The sequence below is a fragment of the Neodiprion lecontei genome, chromosome 3 (genome assembly GCF_021901455.1).
Source record: "Neodiprion lecontei isolate iyNeoLeco1 chromosome 3, iyNeoLeco1.1, whole genome shotgun sequence".
In the NCBI taxonomy this organism is placed as follows: domain Eukaryota; kingdom Metazoa; phylum Arthropoda; class Insecta; order Hymenoptera; family Diprionidae; genus Neodiprion; species Neodiprion lecontei.
This window is the reverse complement of record NC_060262.1, coordinates 8,818,042-8,840,064: the sequence shown is the minus strand read 5'-3', so window position 1 is coordinate 8,840,064 and position 22,023 is coordinate 8,818,042. Positions and strand designations below refer to the sequence as shown.

At 39.3% G+C, this 22,023-nt stretch overlaps 1 long non-coding RNA gene across 1 annotated transcript; it reads right to left on the bottom strand.

Moving 5' to 3' along the window:
• Nucleotides 1-1,327: 1,327 nt before the first annotated feature.
• LOC124293485 lies at nucleotides 1,328-4,801 on the bottom strand. Its single transcript, XR_006903346.1, has 4 exons — nucleotides 4,518-4,801; nucleotides 1,987-2,215; nucleotides 1,767-1,925; nucleotides 1,328-1,400 (listed from the first exon to the last, which is right to left on the bottom strand). It is a non-coding gene; the product is annotated as an uncharacterized LOC124293485 (long non-coding RNA).
• Between the last annotated feature and the right edge of the window lie 17,222 nt (nucleotides 4,802-22,023).

The window sequence follows — 22,023 nt, the reverse complement described above, 5'->3', positions numbered from 1 at the left end:
TACGGATACGCTAGTGAGTTTTGGGTTGGTTTCCGCATCGTATACGACCTACGACAGGTCAGGGTATGTGTTACTGCTGTACATCGAAGTCCGGCACGGTCAATCATGCGCCCTACTGAAAATTGCTACGAAAAACCATAAAAAATCATTCGAAGATGTTACAATTTTCTACGGATTCACTCCAATCCTATAAGATTTCACGGAAATTTGGAACTCTCGAAGGAATCAACTTCTTCGGATTCCAAATACTATCCCTCCTTTTTCGAAATTCAATACCACTCGTATATATTATAATCCTCCCTTGAGTTTATTGAATGTGAAACAATAACAGTTTTCCGTGAATTTCTGTCAAATGAGGAACTTTCATGAAGCAATTTTTCGAATGACGAAATAACTTATGTAACATCTATGATGTCTGGCGAAATTGCCAAACAATACACAAATTAAACATTTATCAATAAGTAGAATTGATTCCCTCAACCATCGCACGAGAGATTCTGTCATGAATATAGGACTTTTTACGTGTGTATCAATAAGTGCTATGAATGAAAAATTCCCAATATTTTGAACATTATTACCTGCATTTCTTCTCTTCCAGATATTTATTTTCCATCAGATTGATGCGGACGGGTAAAGTACAATATAAAAAAAACATTCGCGTTTTGTTTTATCGGTATAGGGAATACGTGTTACGAGTGCTGACTTCAACCCTGATTCTCTAGTAAATGCATGAAACAATTGTGTTGAAAATTTGTAAAGAGATTAATCGTGATCCAAATTAAAAGTTTAAAAAAAATCGAGCTGGATTACAGACCATAGAGCTTACCGTAGTAATACCTCAATTTTATTTCGCAGTAAACAGATAATTCAGGCATGAATCCAAACTAATACAAATCAGCTTGACTTCATTTTCCAGAATTCATTTATTTTCCAGTTGATTCTCTTTATTTCAGTGAGAACTTTTAGTGGTTCAGTTAATGCTTATTAATTGACTTATTTCGTATTAATTCAATCAATTCTGATTGATTCAGGTGCATTATAATGAATTTACAAACCTATCGACATGGCAATTCACCGAGTTATTTCCCCCTCGGGCTGCACGGTAGGGTTTTTTTCAACGTGATTCGTAAATAGGAGGATTATGGAAAGTTGTGAAATGAATAGTACTGACCAGATCGAGGAGAGTATTTTACAAAATTATATTTTATTCGGAAAATTTGAATTTGATAAAAATTAAACGTGGGCTGGTTCCGCCCCCCACTCCCGCCCCTGCGGTTTCCCCTACCACCTCCTCGACGGCGGCGGTATCGGTTTCGGCGGCCGCCTTCCCCTCGAGAAACGGGTCCGCCGGTGGCCATAGCGGCTGCCACCGCCACCCGGACGGCCTCCGTGATCCGTTCCTATCAACAACCAAATAATTGTGATTCAATGTCACGAGCATTTTTGACCGATGAGCAGCTATTCTATATGAAATTATAAAATACGAAAACAGTGAAAAGTAAAACTGTTTCGCCACGGCAATGAGAGTATACAGCGGTCACACACGGCGAGGGTATAACATCCCAACTCCTTGGGCAATAAAAATGTGTCAGAAAAATATGGTATGCTTCCCGAAGATATCTACTGACGGTCATCGTGACATTATACCGGCTACTGCATAGTTTTTGAAAATTACGCAATTAAACCACTTTTTAATTCTTAGACAGACTCTTTCAATAACTGCAAAAAAAAATTAGAAACAATAAAATGTGTAGTTGGGGACGTACCTCTAGCGTCGGGCTAGCCGCGCGAGCAGGCCTCGCCGCCGAAGAGGCAGCAGGAGAGGGCGGCGGAACCAGCATCGTCGGCGACTGGAGTGGCGGCGGTGGCGGCTGAACAGCGGCCGCCATCAACAGCCCCTGTCGCTCGCCTTACAGTTCCGGGATCTAGGCGAAGAAAATGCATGAGCACACGCGTAATTGTGTACGAAAACACGAGATTACTTACCGGCGTTAGGGGCTGATGAGGCTCCTGCCGCCATCCATACCACTGGGGCCGCGCGTAGGAGGGTTGACCGTTCACGCCACCCCCGGCTGCTGTAGCTGGACCGGGGGCCTCAGCTGTACATTGACACCTCCGGGATATTGAGGTTGCGCCTCAACGCCAGGAGGTGATGGCTGGTTGGGATCCACCCGAATCCCCGCTGGATTCAAAATCCCTTGCTGATTGTTGTTTACTAAAAAATAAAGTTCGTAAAATTAGTCCTATGCCAAATCAACGATTTATCAAAATCAACGCGAGCGACCTTCCCTACATCCGCTTTGCTAGTGCGACAGTTGCCAGGTGTTTAGGTATACATACAGTACTTGGAAATACAGAAAAATACATCGCTCACGAATAATGAAGTGGATTCAAAATCTTGGTCCCGAATTCCCAGCCTATATACCGCATCGCGATGGCCACTAAGCTAAAAATAATCGATGCATCGGTTAATCGAGTCGAAAAAAATTATGGAATAAGACTCGATTGAATCGGTAATAATTTATCGATTGATCGATCATTTGATATTTTATTGAAATTGTGCATTCGAATCCCTAATTTAGTGCGGTTTATAAATATTCTCGAGCTGCTGAAGCTGAATACAGGGTGGCTCGGAAAAAGAAGAAAAAAACAGAAAAATTAACGTTCCAATTCAAAACCTGAATAAACTAAGATCGCGTTTCTCTGTCCATAAGATCTTTTTGAAGCGAAGCTTTCCAAATCAAAGCTCTTACGCACGTTTGTAACGGGGATCTTACTCACGAAAAGTGAAACGTCAGGAAGGGAAGTTGCAACGCGTATTGTTGCTGTGAGTAAAGCGAACCAGAGAACTAGAGAAGGTAACTGCAAAAGTTTCAGTGTGATCGGGTTATAAATATTATAACTATGAATGATCTTATAAAAAAACGCTCGATGCGCGAGCGGCTTGGACAGCGTTCGTGCGCTGCGGTAACGGAATATTACGCGTTATTCGCAAATTTTGTTATCACTGCGATAGTACATTGCAAAGTTTATTGTCATTTAATTATTTACAATTTTTATGTGTCGTATGATAGTGTGCGTTCGTTAATAAAATAAAAAAAGGATGGTAAAAGATCACACAAAAGGCGAATCAGGTAATTTAGGCTTGTATATCCGAGCGTTGATGGTTGGTTTTTCTTTTTGGTTCAGGAGTCTTTGCCCTCACCTCAGACAGTAGTCTGGTCGAGAAGTGAGTTCACTGCGAAAAATCGTTAGAATGGTATTAAAAATATGGCGATTGGTGCATTGGATTCAGAATTTCAAATGATGAAACCGGTATTTCTTAATCAATCCGCCATTAAAAATTTCAATTGTTATAAACAAACAACGAAAAGAAAAAAAGGGAGTCTCCGTTTTATAGCTATAATTTCAAAAATATAAAAGATAAATGAATTTTGAAAAAAGATCCTAAAAGAGGAGGAAATTTCCGATTCAAACGTCCGTGCTCACGGAATTCTAGCTTTATTATAAATAATTTTAATTTAACGTTGAAAATAGGGCTCCGTGCGGCCGTTTCGGTGCCGAGGCGTCACCGCCTAGCGAAGCATGCAACACGAAACAATTTTTTTATAACATTCAATATTAATTTAAAAATTTGGATAAATTATAGTGTTATCTAGACACTTGAAGGAATGTAGTCTTACCAAAAAAAAATTTTTAACTCGATTTTCGTTTAAGTTATTTCATTGTTAATCAACTCATTTTTCGTGGACTTGACTTTTCATAAAATCACTTGTAAAAGTTCAAAAAATGGGTCTCTAAATTTTTTTTCTTTTGTGAGCTCTTCTTATATAAATAAAAAACAAGATTCAGTGGTAAGAGTTTAGAAAAGTTTTTTCATTTGTTTATAATGATTTTTCAAAGTTATCAAAAATGGAAAAATCCGACTACTGTTATGAAAAAATTTTTTTTTCATAAATCTTGAATTTTGGTTGTTTTTAAATTATTATGTTGCGTTTATTAGCTTGGCTGAAAATTTTTTTACGTGTATTGTTTAAAAATTTATTATAAACAAATAGAAAAGTTGAATATTTTTGAAAAATTTTTTTTGGTCATTTTATTGTCTTAGTGAAATAATTATTTTCAAAAAAAAATGAACGATCAAGATCGGAGATATAAAAACCTCAGCGATCGAATCGTTCAATCTATATATCAACGAACACTACCAATAGATTCTGCATTTTGTTTTCAATTCTATGATTACTCGAGGTCTGACCAACTAAGGTTCTCGATGGGTGAACCGAAAGTTTATTTCTTTAGGATTTAAATCGGGATTCAAGGGTCTTTCGTGACTTTGACTCTTCTGGTCCACCGAACCCTTCACAAAAGGATAAGGCTCGTTCAGCATGTTCAGAATACAGCTGACAAGTGTATGTTGTAAGCGAGAAGTAAGTACGTAACTGTCGAAAGTAAGAGTCTTGGAAAAAAGTTGACCGATCGTTATGGTACCTATCGAAAAAAAGCGTTTCGAAACTCACCGGTGTGGATCCGGATGTGTCCTTTGAGTTGACCGTTGTTACTGAATGCGACGTTGCAGTGGGGGCAAGGAAACTTCATCGGCCTTAGTTTCTTGCTCTGTTTAACAAGAGTCTCGTGATGTTGTAGCGCCCTCGCTGCCTCTTCGATAGCTAAATGTCTTTGATACTCCAACCGCTTGCATGCCGCGATATGTTCCTGCCAAGCGATGAGTTTCTGGTGGTCAAGGCAGGGTCCATTGCCACTGGGAAACGGGAAGGATCCCGAAGGGGTAATTGGCCGGATGTGCTGGACCGAGAGCCGAGCACGATGCTGACGGGTGATCGTGGATGAAACGACTGTTTGGCAAACATACGATTTCACTGCTGGCTTCAACGGAACCATCGGTTGTCGATGTGCTTGAAATCGCCCGATCGACGAGGCTCGACAGCTTCGTAAGATTGTCGTTCTCTCGACCTTGGGAACTATTGCTCTCGACGGTGGCACTGGAACTTCTCCCGGAAACGGAAACGGAACTTGACGGCGAGGGGAGAACTTGATTACCATTTATCAGGTCGCACTTGACGTTCACTTGGATCGGCGACGTCTCGGTTTTACACTCTACGTCCCACGGACGGAAGATGTGGTCTACTTTTGGGTTTCCATCCATCTTGTTGCCTCTCGACAAGAATCGCACCGATTCGATGTCTCGCCAACTATCGCGCTCTTCCAAACTCTCGGTGATACCGAAGAGCCGATTCTGTCCAACTAGATTTGACGCGAGTCACTTGTTCACTAACTACTCGTCTTTTCCAAACTTTCGTCGATACCGAGGACTCGATTCTATGCAGGGAAGATATAAACCCCAAGGTTCGGAGACGTCTAGTCCGCTGCTATTTTCCCCCTTCTCATTTTAACAGGGGTGAGGGACTGACGCCGCCCTTCGAGGACACACTTCTGTCGAATCGCTTCTATTCCAGAGGGTACGGGGTGGGGTTTCCAAGGGCTTGGGAAGGCGCTCGTGTAGGCCTGCCGTAGGCGCTACGATATTCCTCGTGTTCTTTGTCCACTATTAATTCACCCCTCTGCGGAAGGCCGGGTAACCGGCTACGCCAAATACCCTGCGATACAGACTTACTGCCAGGGGTGCTTTACGACACCCTCCTTGGTTTTTCGAACGATACAACTGTGATCGGGATTTTTCAGACCCCCCTCACGTACGGATGCATAGATTTGGTTGAACTAATGCCCACCACTTGACATCTGCAGGGGCTTTATTAATTGAATTCACTTTTTGCGGTCACCCTGCGAAACGGATATACATATATGTATGGACGTGTTACTTGTTTCTTTTTTTCATATTCGTTCACATTGATTCGTAAAATTTCTTCAAAACTTTCGTTAATTTCTGCACTCGGCGTTATTGGAAACTTACAAGTATAAAGGTACCGCATGACGATCTCGCCAAATTCGTTTGTTTTTTCAATATTTTAGTAATTAGCTGAGCGAGATTTATTTATTTTTTATCATTTATTTATGATAGATATTCACAAGATTTGGCAGGTCATTTTTTTATTCACAAACTTTTCGAGAATTTTTCATCAACGGAATTGGAAGTGAATTCAGGTTCTGGAATTGAGACGCGTTAGATCACGACTAAGGTACAGAATGAGATTTTTGTATAATTTTCGGCAGTATGAAATATTTGTTACATAACCATGTGTATAACCATGTGAACTTCTCGACAATATATGACCGATTGACCTGTTCATTTTCCTTTTGACGTGAGTTTATTCTTTATTTCGTTATTTTCTTTGATTCTGCAATTACTGTTAGCTGCCTTGAATACCGCCACTCTACCGGGTTGTACGTGTGCATACCTGAGCCTAGCCAGCCATACAACGAGTTCTCTATTTATTCTTTTTGTACGGTTTTGTGTTATTTTTATTGATTCGTATTATTGCTTGAAAATCGACGTTAACGCGTCTGGCGCCCAACATAATTGATTTTGTTATAGTTTGATATTTTGAATAAGTGGAGAATCGCGCCAGAGTGTCAACGGTGAGTCCTCATCCGAGGGTAACAGAATTAAGCGTTACAAATTGGCGCCCAACGTGGGGCCACAAAAGGCCAGTTAGAGAAAAATTCCAGTTAATAATTCAGTTAAAAACTTGAGAGAGAGAGGGAAAGAGAGAAATTATTATTAACAAAAGAAACCTCTTCCCGCTTTTACTCAGTCAGTTACTAACACAAAGATTCAAGTAGTACTTGAAAAACAGTTGATATTGAATGACCAATCGACCCAAAATACTTAAATATTCAGCGGACTGAACATCCCGGATTACAGATATTATTACGACGACGGAATAATCCCTCGCGAGTATTACTTCTAGCCGACGCGACGCATTGTTCGCGGAGAGCAGCGCGCGGCCCATAACAATGTTTTTTTTTGGCCCGCTATAGTTGTTGACAACTCACGAGTGAGACCGTATTTCTTGCTCGTGACCGCTTTTTGACACCCAGGATCAGCCGTGTGTATGTCGCTCGCTCAATCGTGTTCGCTACAAGCGGTATTGTGAATCGCAAACAACAATACATGCCTTCGTTGCCGTCTGTAAAGGACTCGTGGATACATTTATTAACTGCAGCGGAATTACGTTACGAGCTAAGACAGCGTCCATTATCGGCGGAGGAACTTTACCGACCTTACGAGATCGTTTAATCCGATTCTACCGAATTTCTCGCGGAGAAATGACCGATCCCGCTACTCCCGATAAAACGACGCTTGATGCCGAAGTCGGCACAACGTCTTTACAAATACCGACGGACGAAAGACAGAGCCCGCAATCGACGCGTGAACTCGGAATAAGCACGGAAAATAATCTGTCGTTAAATAATACTTCTCCCGGTAATACGCATGATTTATCGTCAAACCAAAACAGCGCTGCGGCTATCGATATCAGAGGTCCTCTGGAACACCGGACGCATATGGTAAACACTGCGCGAGAACACTTCCCGATACCGCCTAGCTTTACACCGCGTCGCGAAGCTCCCCCGTTCCATCATAACACGCCGCGACAACCTTTTGACTCATTCCCGACAGCTCAACCGCCGCGTTTCAATGACAACACCCCAAATACACGCGCCGCATACGAGGTTATGCGAAAATGGAATTTAAAATTTGCAGGATCGCGTAATGAAGATTCGGAAGCCTTCTTAACGCGGATAGAGGAGGGTAGAACCTTATTTAATTTACGCGATAATGACATACTTAACAGTCTCTTGTTTTTTCTTTCTGGAGTAGCTTTGTACTGGTTCCGCAACAAACGACCCCAATGGCACAGTTTCTCCGATTTCGAACACGTTTGGCGTTATAGGTTCGGTGATCCAAATTTACAGTTTACATTGCGTGAAGAGATCCGTAACCGTACGCAAGGCGAAAATGAGCCAGTCGCCGATTACCTCACATATATGCGTGCGGATTTTGATCGACCAAGTCCCGGATTCTCCCACGACGAAGAGAAGGACAATGCCTATCGAAACCTGCTACCGCGTTTTCAAGTGTTGATAAGACGGAGAGATCTCGAAGATCTTGATGATTTATAGGATACCGCCCGACAATTGGAGATGAGTTTTACGGCAAGTAATAAATACCAAGCACCACCGACTCCCGAAAACTCACTGCTACCGGATCTAGCATAATTATCGCGGAACACGCGCTAACTCCCGTCAATCGCGATTCGCGTTAGCCAACCTAAATCTAGCGGATGAACCAAAGGATAACGTTGATGCTGCGTATCTAACGTCTATTCAAGAAAATCGATCAAACTCGAACGTTAATAGAAAAGCCCTGGATCCTAGACCTCACACACGTTATGATCAACGACCACCGAGGAATCATACCAGCAACCGGAATGACTACCGCCAGAATGAAAACCCGAGTAACGTTAACTCGCCTGTAACTTCTACCGCTTCGTCTGCCGACTCCAATCCATTTCTAACGACTACAGAACAAATAACTGCACGCACACGTCCTAGATTTGCATGTTACAATTGCCAGCAACTCGAACGTCATCAGCGACAGTGCACCGCTCCACGCACGAAATTTTGCTTCACGTGCGGGTTGACAGGATACACCCGAGCCACATGTACCCGGTGTGCGGAAAACTATCAGGGGAACCGCGCGCAAGGGCAACCTCGGAACCCAGACCCACAGTAGAGCCCGAAATCTCGTTCGAACAAATTGTCAGACCTTGTTCTTTACCTACCGAAAGGGCATAGCCGGATAAGCAGGTCGAATCGGCCCCCGCTGAATTTTTTGTCGGTACTTCAGGGATCAATTTGGACCCAAATGAAAATAATTCAGTGAAAATTTCAGCTATTAATCTTAAACGGTTTCCGAGTAATTGAAAAGAAACCTATTTTTTAGTATTTATTTTTTTTTAATAGTAAAATTAGAAATTTTTTTTTGCTGATTTTTTTTTAAATACTTACGAGTAAAAGCTGTGAAAAAAATTTTTTTTCATGATTTCTAGACTAATAGCCGATTTTTAAACTAAAAAACAAAATTACAATTATTTTTTTTATGCCTATTTTAAAACATGCAATCACCAAATTTGGACAGAATACGTCTTTTATACCCCTCTGTACTCAGGAATTTTTTCAATTTTTTTGGTTTGGTGCAACGTCATGAAAAAAATTAAAAACCAATTTTTTGTTAATTATTTTATATTTCAACTGCTTAGAAGACTACTTACAACTAATTATAAAATGTATTTATTCATAAAAATATTCATCAAAAACGTAAGTGGTCATCAAAATATTTGTTAATATTTTCGTCAATCTTCATCACTGTCTTCATTAATAACTACACAGCGCCCGGTATTATTGAAAATGCGACTCAAAATTTCTGCTGGTCTTACAATTCTCGATAAATATCTAGCATGTGATAGGTAATAAATAATAGCTGCTACATGCGAACAACAACCAACTGTACGCCGACCGTTGGCACAATCACAGCAATATCGAGAAATTCCGTCAACTCCATTTTTGCCACGATGATACTCAATGAAGCAGCGATATGTTTTTGCATTAATATGCCGAGATCTTACTTGAAATCTAAGAATGTTTTCAGCCGATCTTACGTACTGAAGGCCTATATTATTATCTTCATCCATCATCTCAGCTAAGTATGACACTGCTTGAGAAAGCTGGTATGATCCTGTCAGTAAAATATGCAATTAAGTCGCATTTTCAATAATACCGGGCGCTGTGTAGTTATTAATGAAGACAGTGATGAAGATTGACGAAAATATTAACAAATATTTTCATGACCACTTACGTTTTTGATGAATACTTTTATGAATAAATACATTTTATAATTAGTTGTAAGTAGTGAATAATAAATTTTCTTGGGAACTTGGACAGAATTGATCAGATTCAATTTATCAAAATTTGCAACGTTTCGTTGGTTTTATTTATTTTCCAACTTCATCAGGCAAGCTGTAACAGATGTGCATAAACTTTAAAATTAAGTTGCATAAAACAATAGATATGATACATGTAAGTTACAAATTCAGAAATGATAAACTAAACAAAATTACAAAATATTTACTTTTGAGGTTAAATCATCGTTAAAATCCTCTGGTCCATAACATCAAGTCAAAATATATGTTTAAATAAGACTAGACAGATATATACATTTTTTTTATAATAAAATTATAAATTCATTGTGCCAATAAATCAATTTAAATAAAATAAAATGGACAAATATAATGATGGGCAAATACACATGTCAAACGTAGTGACTCTTAAATCACAGACTGTACTGCTCTCACACAGTGTGATAGTACGTGTGGAGGTCGCATTATCTGTATTGTCAACATGACTCTGTTGTCCATGACTAGTACTGTTCGTATTATGCGCGAAAGTTCAACCTCTAAGTAAAATAAAAATAATTACTATGACTTCACTAAATCCTTAACATCATTTATCAGGTCACTGTAAATTGTACTGAGATTTTGCGTGTCGGATCTAAAATTGACACAATTCATCGCCTTAATAAAAATCATTTCACTTAGGTTTCTCTTCATGTAATTTTTCTCCAGATCTAAAATCTCCACATCCTCGAACTGAAAGTTATGACCATCTTCAACAAAGTGATGTTCCGCTAATGCTGTTTTGTTGTTTTTTGTGGACTTCTCAGGTCTGCAGTCAAGTTTGTGTTGTCTCACTCTGGCTTTTAATTTTTGCCTGGTCTGTCCAACGTACCATTTCCCACACGAGCACGGAATCCTGTATACCAGGCCAGATCTATCTTCTTTCCCCATTTTGTCTTTTAGCCGGGAAAATAGATCCTTAACCTTGAATACATTGTAGAATACCAACTTGCAGTTGGTGTGCCTGAATAAAGATCCCAGTCTTGGTGACAAGCCTTTTATGTAGGGAAATCTGCTAAACGACCAATTCCTGTTGACATTGTTGCTCCTGATGTTGTTTCTAATCCTCTCAGACACAATTTTCTCACACTTGTTGATGACCTTGTTTGGATAATTGTTAGATGACAGTAATCTTCTAACCATGCGAATACTTTCCTTGGTCTTGTTCACATGACTCAAGCGCATGGCTCTGTTCAAAAACCCTTTTGCAACCCCCAATTTCTGGCTCAATGGATGATTGGAATTAAAATTCAAAATTCTTCCTGAGCTGTACGGTTTCTTGAACCAAGAAGTTATAAGATCACCATCTTCTGATCTTTCTATTAGTATGTCCAAAAAAGGCAACTTCCCGTTATTCTCAACTTCCAAGGTAAACTGGATGTCCTTGTCAACACTATTAAACACATCTAAGATGCTGTCTACTTTATCCTTTGGAACCACTGCGAAGAGATCATCAACATACGACTTAATAATCGGAATTTCAAAGTCAAGGTGAGTCAACGCCATTGAAACAACATAATCTACTGCAATGATGGCAATTGAAGGACTTGCTGGACTCCCCATAGCAATGATTTTTATTAAGGCGATGAATTGTGTCAATTTTAGATCCGACACGCAAAATCTCAGTACAATTTACAGTGACCTGATAAATGATGTTAAGGATTTAGTGAAGTCATAGTAATTATTTTTATTTTACTTAGAGGTTGAACTTTCGCGCATAATACGAACAGTACTAGTCATGGACAACAGAGTCATGTTGACAATACAGATAATGCGACCTCCACACGTACTATCACACTGTGTGAGAGCAGTACAGTCTGTGATTTAAGAGTCACTACGTTTGACATGTGTATTTGCCCATCATTATATTTGTCCATTTTATTTTATTTAAATTGATTTATTGGCACAATGAATTTATAATTTTATTATAAAAAAAATGTATATATCTGTCTAGTCTTATTTAAACATATATTTTGACTTGATGTTATGGACCAGAGGATTTTAACGATGATTTAACCTCAAAAGTAAATATTTTGTAATTTTGTTTAGTTTATCATTTCTGAATTTGTAACTTACATGTATCATATCTATTGTTTTATGCAACTTAATTTTAAAGTTTATGCACATCTGTTACAGCTTGCCTGATGAAGTTGGAAAATAAATAAAACCAACGAAACGTTGCAAATTTTGATAAATTGAATCTGATCAATTCTGTCCAAGTTCCCAAGAAAATTTATTATTCATTACATTTAACATGGATGAGAACCAAGATTTGGGTTGTAAGTAGTGTTCTAAGCAGTTGAAATGTAAAATAATTAACAAAAAATTGGTTTTTAATTTTTTTCATGACGTTGCACCAAACCAAAAAAATTGAAAAAATTCCTGAGTACAGAGGGGTATAAAAGACGTATTCTGTCCCAATTTGGTGATTGCATGTTTTAAAATAGGCATAAAAAAAAATAATTGTAATTTTGTTTTTTAGTTTAAAAATCGGCTATTAGTCTAGAAATCATAAAAAAAAAATTTTTCACAGCTTTTACTCGTAAGTATTTAAAAAAAAATCAGCAAAAAAAAATTTTTAATTTTACTATTAAAAAAAAAATAAATACTAAAAAATAGGTTTTTTTTCAATTACTCGGAAACCGTTTAAGATTAATAGCTGAAATTTTCACTGAATCATTTTCATTTGGGTCCAAATTGATCCCTGAAGTACCGACAAAAAATTCAGCGGGGGCCGATTCGACCTGCTTATCCGGCTATGCCCTTAATAATACTACCGATTCTACCGCCTCTACCGCCTCTGCCGTCCCTACCGTCTTCAGCTACCGTCAACCTACCGTAAAGATCTAACTTCGTTTTCGCAATGCTAAGCTGTCGGAAAATTTGACTCTACCTTCACCGTTCGAGTCATTGTCTGAGTTCCACCTTATTTCTACCGTCTGATTTATCCTCAAACACGTAACTTCGTTTTTACCGTTTTAAGCTATCGTTAAAAGTTTACTTCAGTTCTACCGTTCCGAGCTGTCGTGGAAATTTAACGTCCTTTCCTACCGATTTGAGCTACCGTGAAAAAACTCCGATTCTGACTTATTCCGTCAACGTTAACTGTCTCGTAATCACTCCAAACCACCCTCTGTATCAACTGATTTTTCGCAAAAACCACCACTGTCGTCTGGTCGAGAAGTGAGTTCACTGCGAAAAATCGTTAGAATGGTCTTAAAAATATGGCGATTGGTGCATTGGATTCAGAATTTAAAATGATGAAACCGGTATTTTTTAATCGATCCGCCAGTAAAAATTTCAATTGTTATAAACAAAAAACGAATAGAAAAAAAGGGAGTCTCCGTTTTATAGCTATAATTTCAGAAATATAAAAGATAAATGAATTTTGAAAAAAGATCCTAAAAGAGGAGGAAATTTCCGATGAAAAAGTCCGTACTTCCGGAATTCTAGCTTTATTATTTATAATTTTAATTTAACGTTGAAAATAGGGCTTCGCGCGGCCGTTTCGGTGCCTAGGCGTCACCGCCTAGCGAAGCATGCAACACGAAACAATTTTTTTATAACATCCAATATTGATTTAAAAATTTGAATAAATTATAGTGTTATCTAGACACTTGAAGGAATGTAGTCTTAGCAAAAAAAAATTTTTAACTCGATTTTCGTTCAAGTTATTTCATTGTTAATTAACTTATTTTTCGTAAACTTGACTTTTCATAAAATCACTTGTAAAAGTTTAAAAAATGGGTCTATAAATTTTTTTTCTTTTGTGAGCTCTTCTTATATAAATAATAAACAAGATTCAGGGGAAAAAGTTTATAAAAGTTTCTTCATTTGTCGTAACCAAATTTTGTGAGGTTGAGGGTAAAACGATCGAAACGAGATAATTGGTTACCCTACGGCACAGTCACTAACCTGAATAATTAGATAGAGAGAGAGGTAATAAGAGAGAAAGATACGATTGTTGGGCGCCAGACGCACATGCGTCAAAATTAGATAATGAGAGAAAAAGATAAAGGTAAAGGTAAAGGTAATAGATAGAGGTAAGGTCAGGTTCTACGACGGTTTTGTACAGTTTGCTCAGATAGACAAGATAATGCTAGACGGGCGGGGTCGAATCCAATAGATAAAATAAGAAACAGGTGAAACAGGAATAGTATCAAATATATTAAGTAGGAAGCGATAAGTTTAATGCCAAGCAAGTAGCTGAAGAGATTGAGATACAATTACGATAAATGCGATAATTAACAATATTTACAGCCAGAGAAAAGTTAAGCGAGAGATTTAACAAATAACGGAACGTTTTCCGAATAAGCGGGAAATATGCGCAAGCTCGCGATACTATGATTCGAGGTAATAACTAATACGGTTCTATAATGAGTATGCAGAACGGAAAAGATATACGGTACTTAAATTAAGCATTAAGGAAATAAACCATAAAATATGAGAAGCGATTATAAACACATGCGAAATACAACAATTGTAATAGTTATCAGATTACCAGAATGATCAGAAACAGGCAGACGGGGAATTATGAATTACAAGGTAAATTCAAGCAACAGGTCAAGTAGAAAATTATCATAAAACATACGTACTAACAGATAATACGTAGTCTCTAGTTTGCGGTAAGTGCGAGAGAAAGAGAGATAATATTCAGTACGATAAAAGGTAATTCAAGATAAGGCAAACAGTATTCAAGATAATTAATATGCAACGTACGGCAAACCAAAGAGACTACGGACAACTACGATCAGCGATATTAGCGAAGAAAATAATGAGAAAGATATTATGCGATACGGCACAATACTCCAATGTCAAATGAACGACGAGCGGGACCGCGCAGCGATGTAAGATCGCTCCCGCGGTACACTCATTAAGATACGATAATCAACGGCAATAGGTAAAGAGACAGATATAAACTAATCAGAGAAAATATAACGAAATAGCAATGCTCAGTAGCTAAGATAAAAATTGATCCTCCAACGGAACGCGCTGCGATATTAGACATTCAAATATTCCAGAAGAGAAAGATGATAAAATAAAGCAATAGTCACTACAATGCGTAAGTAATAGTCAACCAGTCGCGAAGTTACTTGCAATAAGACAGAGAAAGGGACAAGATAAGAGATAAGAGAGAATAAGATACGAGCCCAGGTGGCTCAAGCAGACCAACTGCAAGATAAAGAGAGAAAGAGATAAAGGCAGAGGTACTATATATTGCAAGTAATCTCGTGGCTTCACAAAATAGAAAAGGAACCTCACTTACGTAAAAAAAGATATAGCAGGTACTAGAGAATGCGGTACAATAGCGAGAACTAAATCGATAGATAGCGATAATGGCACTGAAGATCACGATAGCACGTCTTGGTTAGTCAAAAACTGAACGTAGAGTGACGAGATGAGCGATGATCCTGATTTTCGTCGAGCTGCTGTCACGTGATTCTACCTCAAATTTGCGGTATTCTAATTGGACCAGCAGGTCGCGTAGGTCTGGTCTGCGGATAGGCGGCGATAATCCCTCGCCGCTTGTTTTTCTTCTCCCTCGACGACAGGTATCGAGGTATCGGGACGTCGGAAGGTGGTCAGAGATGTTTTCCCTCAGCTGTGCGGTATCGTTGGTGAGAGGGGGGGGGTCGTACTGCTCAAGTGTAGCGATATTGAGGTGTGCGGCAATATTACGTCACCGGTCCTTTGGACTTGCGACCGACTGTAACTCACTCCTTGCTTTACTGGTACTCCCCGTTGTAGCTATTTCGTCGGCGCTGCATCCCGGCCCTCGCTCATCGAAGCCCTCATGCCGGAACGATCTGGTGGTGATGGCCCTCAACCCGGATCCCCACACTAGATCCACCAGATCCACGTGGTCAGCATATCATTAGCCTATTCCACGCCGCAGTCCTTCGATAAGACGGTTCGTGAAGAGAAAACCGTCTTCTATTGGATAGTCAACGACTTAGTAGATGTTAGGGTCGGTTCAGCTCCAGGCTGATAAGTATCGTCGACGGGAGGCTTCGTTGTGTTTTTGACGCACAGCCCTGTACGCCGCCTGACGATGCATTCGAGCGGTAGAAGCATTCATTCGTGGTTCGGCTCCTGGCCGATAAGTCTCAAATAGTTGGAGGTGCTGTTTGTGCATCACGCACGACCCTGTTCGACAACTAGATAGGCATCCATCGGGAGTGGTTTCAGCGGTATTCGTTCGTCTGTAGTCGGTGGTGGTCGATGTTGAGCTGGTACGTGACCCCTGTCAGGCAGTGTCCTGGTATCTTGACGCGAAGGTCTCGCAGATGGTTCTCGTGGAGCGTTACAGAATTAGAAAATAGCATACAATTAGCTTAGTAAAGAGAATTCAACTTAAAGATAATTAGTCGTTCATTTTCGGAGTATTGGCCTCAGACCTGCTTTCGTTATTTTTAGCGATATCTGCACCTAGGGGAATGCGATAATTAAACAAAGTGACGGGGTACGAAATACCACGTCACATTGTTTATAATGATTTTTCAAAGTTTTCAAAAATGGAACAATCCGGCTAATGTTATGAAAAATTTTTTTTTTCATAAATCTTGAATTTTGGTTGTTTTTAAATTAATATGTTGCGTTTATTAGCTTGGCTGAAAATTTTTTAACGTGTATTGTTTAAAAATTTATTATAAACAAATAGACAAGTTGGATATTTTTGAAAAATTTTTTTTGGTCATTTTATTGTCTTAGTGAAATAATAATTTAAAAAAAAAAAAAAATTTTCTCAAAAAAATCATTCAATTGTTGAAAACTGTTGTTTTCATTTATCCACCATTTAAATTATTTCTTCAGAAATAATTTTTTTTATAAAAATCATCATTTACAATTGTTAATATAATTATGAAAATAAATTTTTTTTCTATTTGAATTTTCATTGTTTATTTTGTAAACAATTTGTGATAAAAAAATTTATATTTTCTTTTTATTTTTTTTTCGTTGCTTTAAAAAATTACAAATACAGCCATGTGCATCAGAGTTGTAGAAAAAAATTTTTGGGGTAAAGTATTTTAAAATTCAATAATCAATAGAGAAAAATTTTTTTTACAACTCTGATGCACATGGCTGTATTTGTAATTTTTTAAAACAACGGAAAAAAAATGAAACGAAAATATGAATTTCTTTATAACAAATCTCTCTATCTAATAAAAAAGTTTCATACAAATGAACGTAGAAAAAGATTATAATAACAATAGTATAAAAAAGATTATAATAACAATAGTATACGCATGAAGTTGGCGGTGGGGTGAGATGCCGAAAACAAAACAAAAAGCATCTAGCAAACCCTTTGACAGCTGTCATCGGCTGTTTATGACAGTCTTTGACAAATATCTTTATAGGTATCTGTTTCTGACGCGCAAAAAATGAACATGCAAACGAAAATTATAACGATGATTCCCGACAGGAATTGTCTTTTTCGCGCGTTGGCGTATTGTGTATACGGCACTCAAGATCGACACGCAGAGGTGAGACTGAGTATCGTTTCAAATATAGTGGATAATTGGTCTAGATTTGCGGGTTTTATTACAGGTAATGAGTCAAACGGTGCTGTGATTAGGTGACCTGGTGATTACAAATCACATATGAATAAAAATGCAATATATGCAGCTGCGGAAATTTTTAAGATATGTTAAATCGAGTATCGCGAAGAACAAATTCATCCACACCGGATCGGATCACAAAATGGAACACAATTCTCGCTACTCTTCACCGGTGACGGAGAGAGTGGACACTTTGATGTCTTGCAGAACCAAAATAAAATTCAGATAGTGAGTAATAAGTATCAAAAGTAACAATCAAATAATAGTAAATCAAAATATATCACCAAACAGTCAAAAGGACAGCCAGGATTTACGATGACAATGGAGAAAGGAGGAGTTTCAAGCAGCAGACAAGGCGATGAAGATGGTGGATGGTCAGAAATATTACAAAAGAAAAAGGAAAATAAAATCGTAAGTGCGAAGAACCAAATAAGCCATAGAATAATATCCATAAAATATTCGTATGACCAGGTAAGAGGACGACCAGGATCGATGTTGGCCACAAGAGAAGGAGGTGTTTTGCGGAATAAACAGCAACGCAAATATAGAGAAAAAAATAATATAAAGAAGGTGATTTTGGAGAATAACCGGCAGAGCGGTAGTAAAAATAATTCAACGAAGGGTGTCGAAGAATTAGAAGAATCGATTGAGATTATTGATTTGGAAAATAAATCAAGAGGACGACCAACCAATGTGATGGACATAGAAGAGCGAAAAATTAGACGACGAGAACAGCAGCGAAAATATAGAGAAGCGAACAAAAAATATCATACTGGCTTTTCAATAAACGAACAGAAAGGAGGAGTTTCAACCAGCAGACAAGGCGATGGAGAGGGTGGATGGTCGGACGTATCACAAAAGAAAAAGGAAAATAAAATTGTAAGTGCGAATAACCAAATAAGCCAGAGAAAGATAATAAACAAATATTCCTATAACCAGGCAAGAGGACGACCAGGATCTATGTTAACCACAAGAGAAAGAGGTGTTTTGCGAAGTGAACAGCAAGACAAATATAGAGAAAAAAATAATATGAAGAAGGTGATTTTGGAGAATAACGGGCAGAGCGGTAGCAAAAATAATTCAGCAAGTCAAGGAGATAGATCGATATCAATAGAGAAGGTACACCAATTTTCAACCAACGAATGGAAGCTTAGATTGATGAAAAAAAGAAAAGTAAGCACAGAAGGAATTGAAGTGGACAGCAAGTGCAGACTTGTCATCAAATCAACATGAAGGAATTCGCCTGTCTACTAGACAATGCGTAAGGAAATAGTGAGGCGCGCAGCGCCGAGATGGGGTTGGCGCTCGAAGCGCGCAGGGGCGAAGCCCCTAGTTGTTTATAAAATAAACAATGAAAATTCAAATAGAAAACAAATTATTCCTTAATAAATAATTTAAATGGTGGATAAATGAAAAAAACAGTTATAAACAATTAAATAATTATTTTAAGAAAAAAATTTTTTTTTAAATATCATTATTTCACCAAGACAATAATGTTACGTCCTCCAGACTTCATATTCCTTTTCCACGCTCTTAGTTACCTTACGCTCTGTAGTCTACCCTTATCGTTCGCAAGTCAGCAGGTTCTCCTGTAACTCGCGGCTAGCTTGCCTGCTACATCCGGCAAAACCAGGCAGATCCATCCCAGCGCTCAAGCAAGACACCCATCCCTCTAAACCAAGACCATACCTTTCTCCCTTGACCGACTCCATTGCATTGACCACTAATAAACAACCATATACTTTAAATCGTTTACCTTCCCTTAATACCGATCCCTTTCTATTCCCATCACTTCCTGCATTGGGAGTAGTAGCACGCGAGTGCATAGTCGACGTGAACGGACCCTACAATAGCCAAATAACACCTTGGCTGGGCGTGGAGTAAGCTCCGATTACCGCTCATCGGAGCCTACGCAATCTACCCCGTAACATTTTGGTAGCAGCGGTTTTGCCCGTCGACCTACTCGTCAGTGCAGTGCTGCATGTTTTCTACGAAAGTGTTCAGTGCTCAAAATTTCTAACGCTTAACCAATCAATGATAGCCGTGTTACGAACGAACTCTGGGCAACAAAGTACTGTGACAGGCACGCAGAACCTATTCAACTCGCCACGGATACAGGCTCTGCAAAGAGTCCCCAATTTCAATAACTCTGTCACATTTTGGTACTATTGAAATTCATCGATAGATACGACGTCGAAACGAAACTTTTCCTCTCATGCGTAATAGACGTATCAAAGAAATAAAAGCTGACCTATTACAGCGAAAGGATAACTTGGCTCATTGCATATCGGCTGACTGCCAAATGTCAAAAGGAATCGCTTCAAAACTGACAGAACGTAAATTCATAAACCGCGAACAACTTAGAGAATTCGACCCGACTGTGACTGACGTTATTTCTGTGGTACATGGCAACCGGAAAATCTATAACCTAGTTACAAAGTCCAAATACAGTGACAAACCTTTGCCCCACGTTTTTTTTGACACCTTGATTAACTTTAGGAAAACCTTGCAAGAAGATGGCGTAACATCCGTCTCGATACCATTAATAGGTTGCGGACTCGACAAATTAGAATGGAGCGCGGTACGCAGAATGATCCATTACGTTTTTAAAAATTCGAAAATAAGAATCACCGTTTGCCGCCTCGACTCTCCGCTTCCTGCCACCGCGCGCCCCTGCATTACACCCCCACCCGTTTATACTAACCTCCCTGACCCTGTCCCTTCCACATCTGGATTACCCCCCCGCCGCCATCTCCGAAAAGAATCGGAACGTCCGACTAAACCTGCAGCACCTCGTCCGATTCCACCTCCACCCCCACCCACTGACGCCATCATGCATTCCCCTGTCGGGCCTCCGCGTCCCGCTAGGAGATACCCCCCCGCTACTTCCAGGCTGACGAACCCTTCCTTACACTCCTGTTCCCCTCCCCCCTCGCCCCTCCCGCCCACCTCTGATAACGACGCCAGTTCCGACTTGCTCACGGACGCTGAATACTATACGTGCACTCAACAATACGACTCCCATATGGAAATTACTGACCACAACCATGACAGTGCTCTCAACACTAACGATGATCAAATTAATGACCCTCACGGTTTCGCATATTTTATTGACAACTTGGACGACATACCAGTATCGGACAATGTCAAAGATACCAATGATGGACTTTTGATGCTCAAAACCAACTATGCGCACTTCATATCGACAGACTGCGCTTGGATCAAGGGTATACCAGCTCAACTTGCCGGCGAGAATATCGTTGACCCAAAAATAGTAATGAAGCCTCGTCCGCGAAAATTTGATATCATTGAATCTAAGCACAATAGTCGACGTATTTTCACCCTAGTATTGAAAACAAAAGGCTCGGATAAAGCAACCTATACGATATCTTCAAGCTATTGTCCAAACTGAAAACGGCTTTAGCCGATTCAAACCTAAAGTCTCTTACCCTCCCGATAACCGATGACAGTTTAGACGCTCTCGATCCTCCCGTTATCCGAAAACTTCTATCCTATATTTTCGCAGACTTAGGCATTCAAATCATGCTTTGTCGAAACACGACTGTCATCCCAGACGAATGTTCACGAAAAGAAATAATCAGAGAATACCAGGAATCGTTAGTCGGCGGTCATCAAGGTGTCACTAAAATTTATAACCGCATTAGACAAAAGTATTTTTGGCCCCGTATGAAAGAACAAATCCAAGATTCCATAAGAACTTGCGAGAGTTGCCAAAGAAAAAAATTGGTCAGAGTAAAAACCAAATTGCCAATGATAATAACGGACACGCCTGCCGATGCATTCGACAAAGTGGCATTAGATATTGTTGGACCTCTACCCCTTACTAAATCGAACAACAAATATCTTTTGACGATACAATGCAATTTGACAAAATTCCTGGACGCCATCCCTTTACCTGATGCCACCGCCAAAACTATAGTCGCAGCATTCGCAAAAGAATACATTACACGTTACGGTGCTCCTCGAGCAATACTTACAGACCAAGGACAAAATTTTATGAGCACAGTCATCAAACAACTTTGTAAACTTTTCAAAATTAAGCAAATACGAACCAGAGCTTACCGCCCACAGTCGAACGGATCTCTAGAACGCAGTCACCTTGTTCTCACTGAGCACATCAAACACTACACGGATGCTGGTAAAGACTGGGACGATTACATCCGCTTTGCAATTTTTTGTTATAACACCGCAAAGCACGAAGGTACTAACTTCACCTCCCATCAACTAATTTTTGGCTCTCAAGCCAGACTCCCAACAGACGCGAACCCTGTCAGCGCGTATACTCGTTCCTACGATTCCTTCCTTCTAGATTTAATCGCTAATCTATCCAGCATACGAAAACACGCCGCGTCCAACCTACAACAAGCAAAGCATCGTTCCAAGACGTATTACGACCGTAACGTCAACAGCCAAACTTTCGAAGCAGGCCAAAAGGTCTATCTACTAAATGAAACCCCATCCAAATTCGACGACCATTATAAAGGAGTGTATACGATTAAGCGTATAATTAA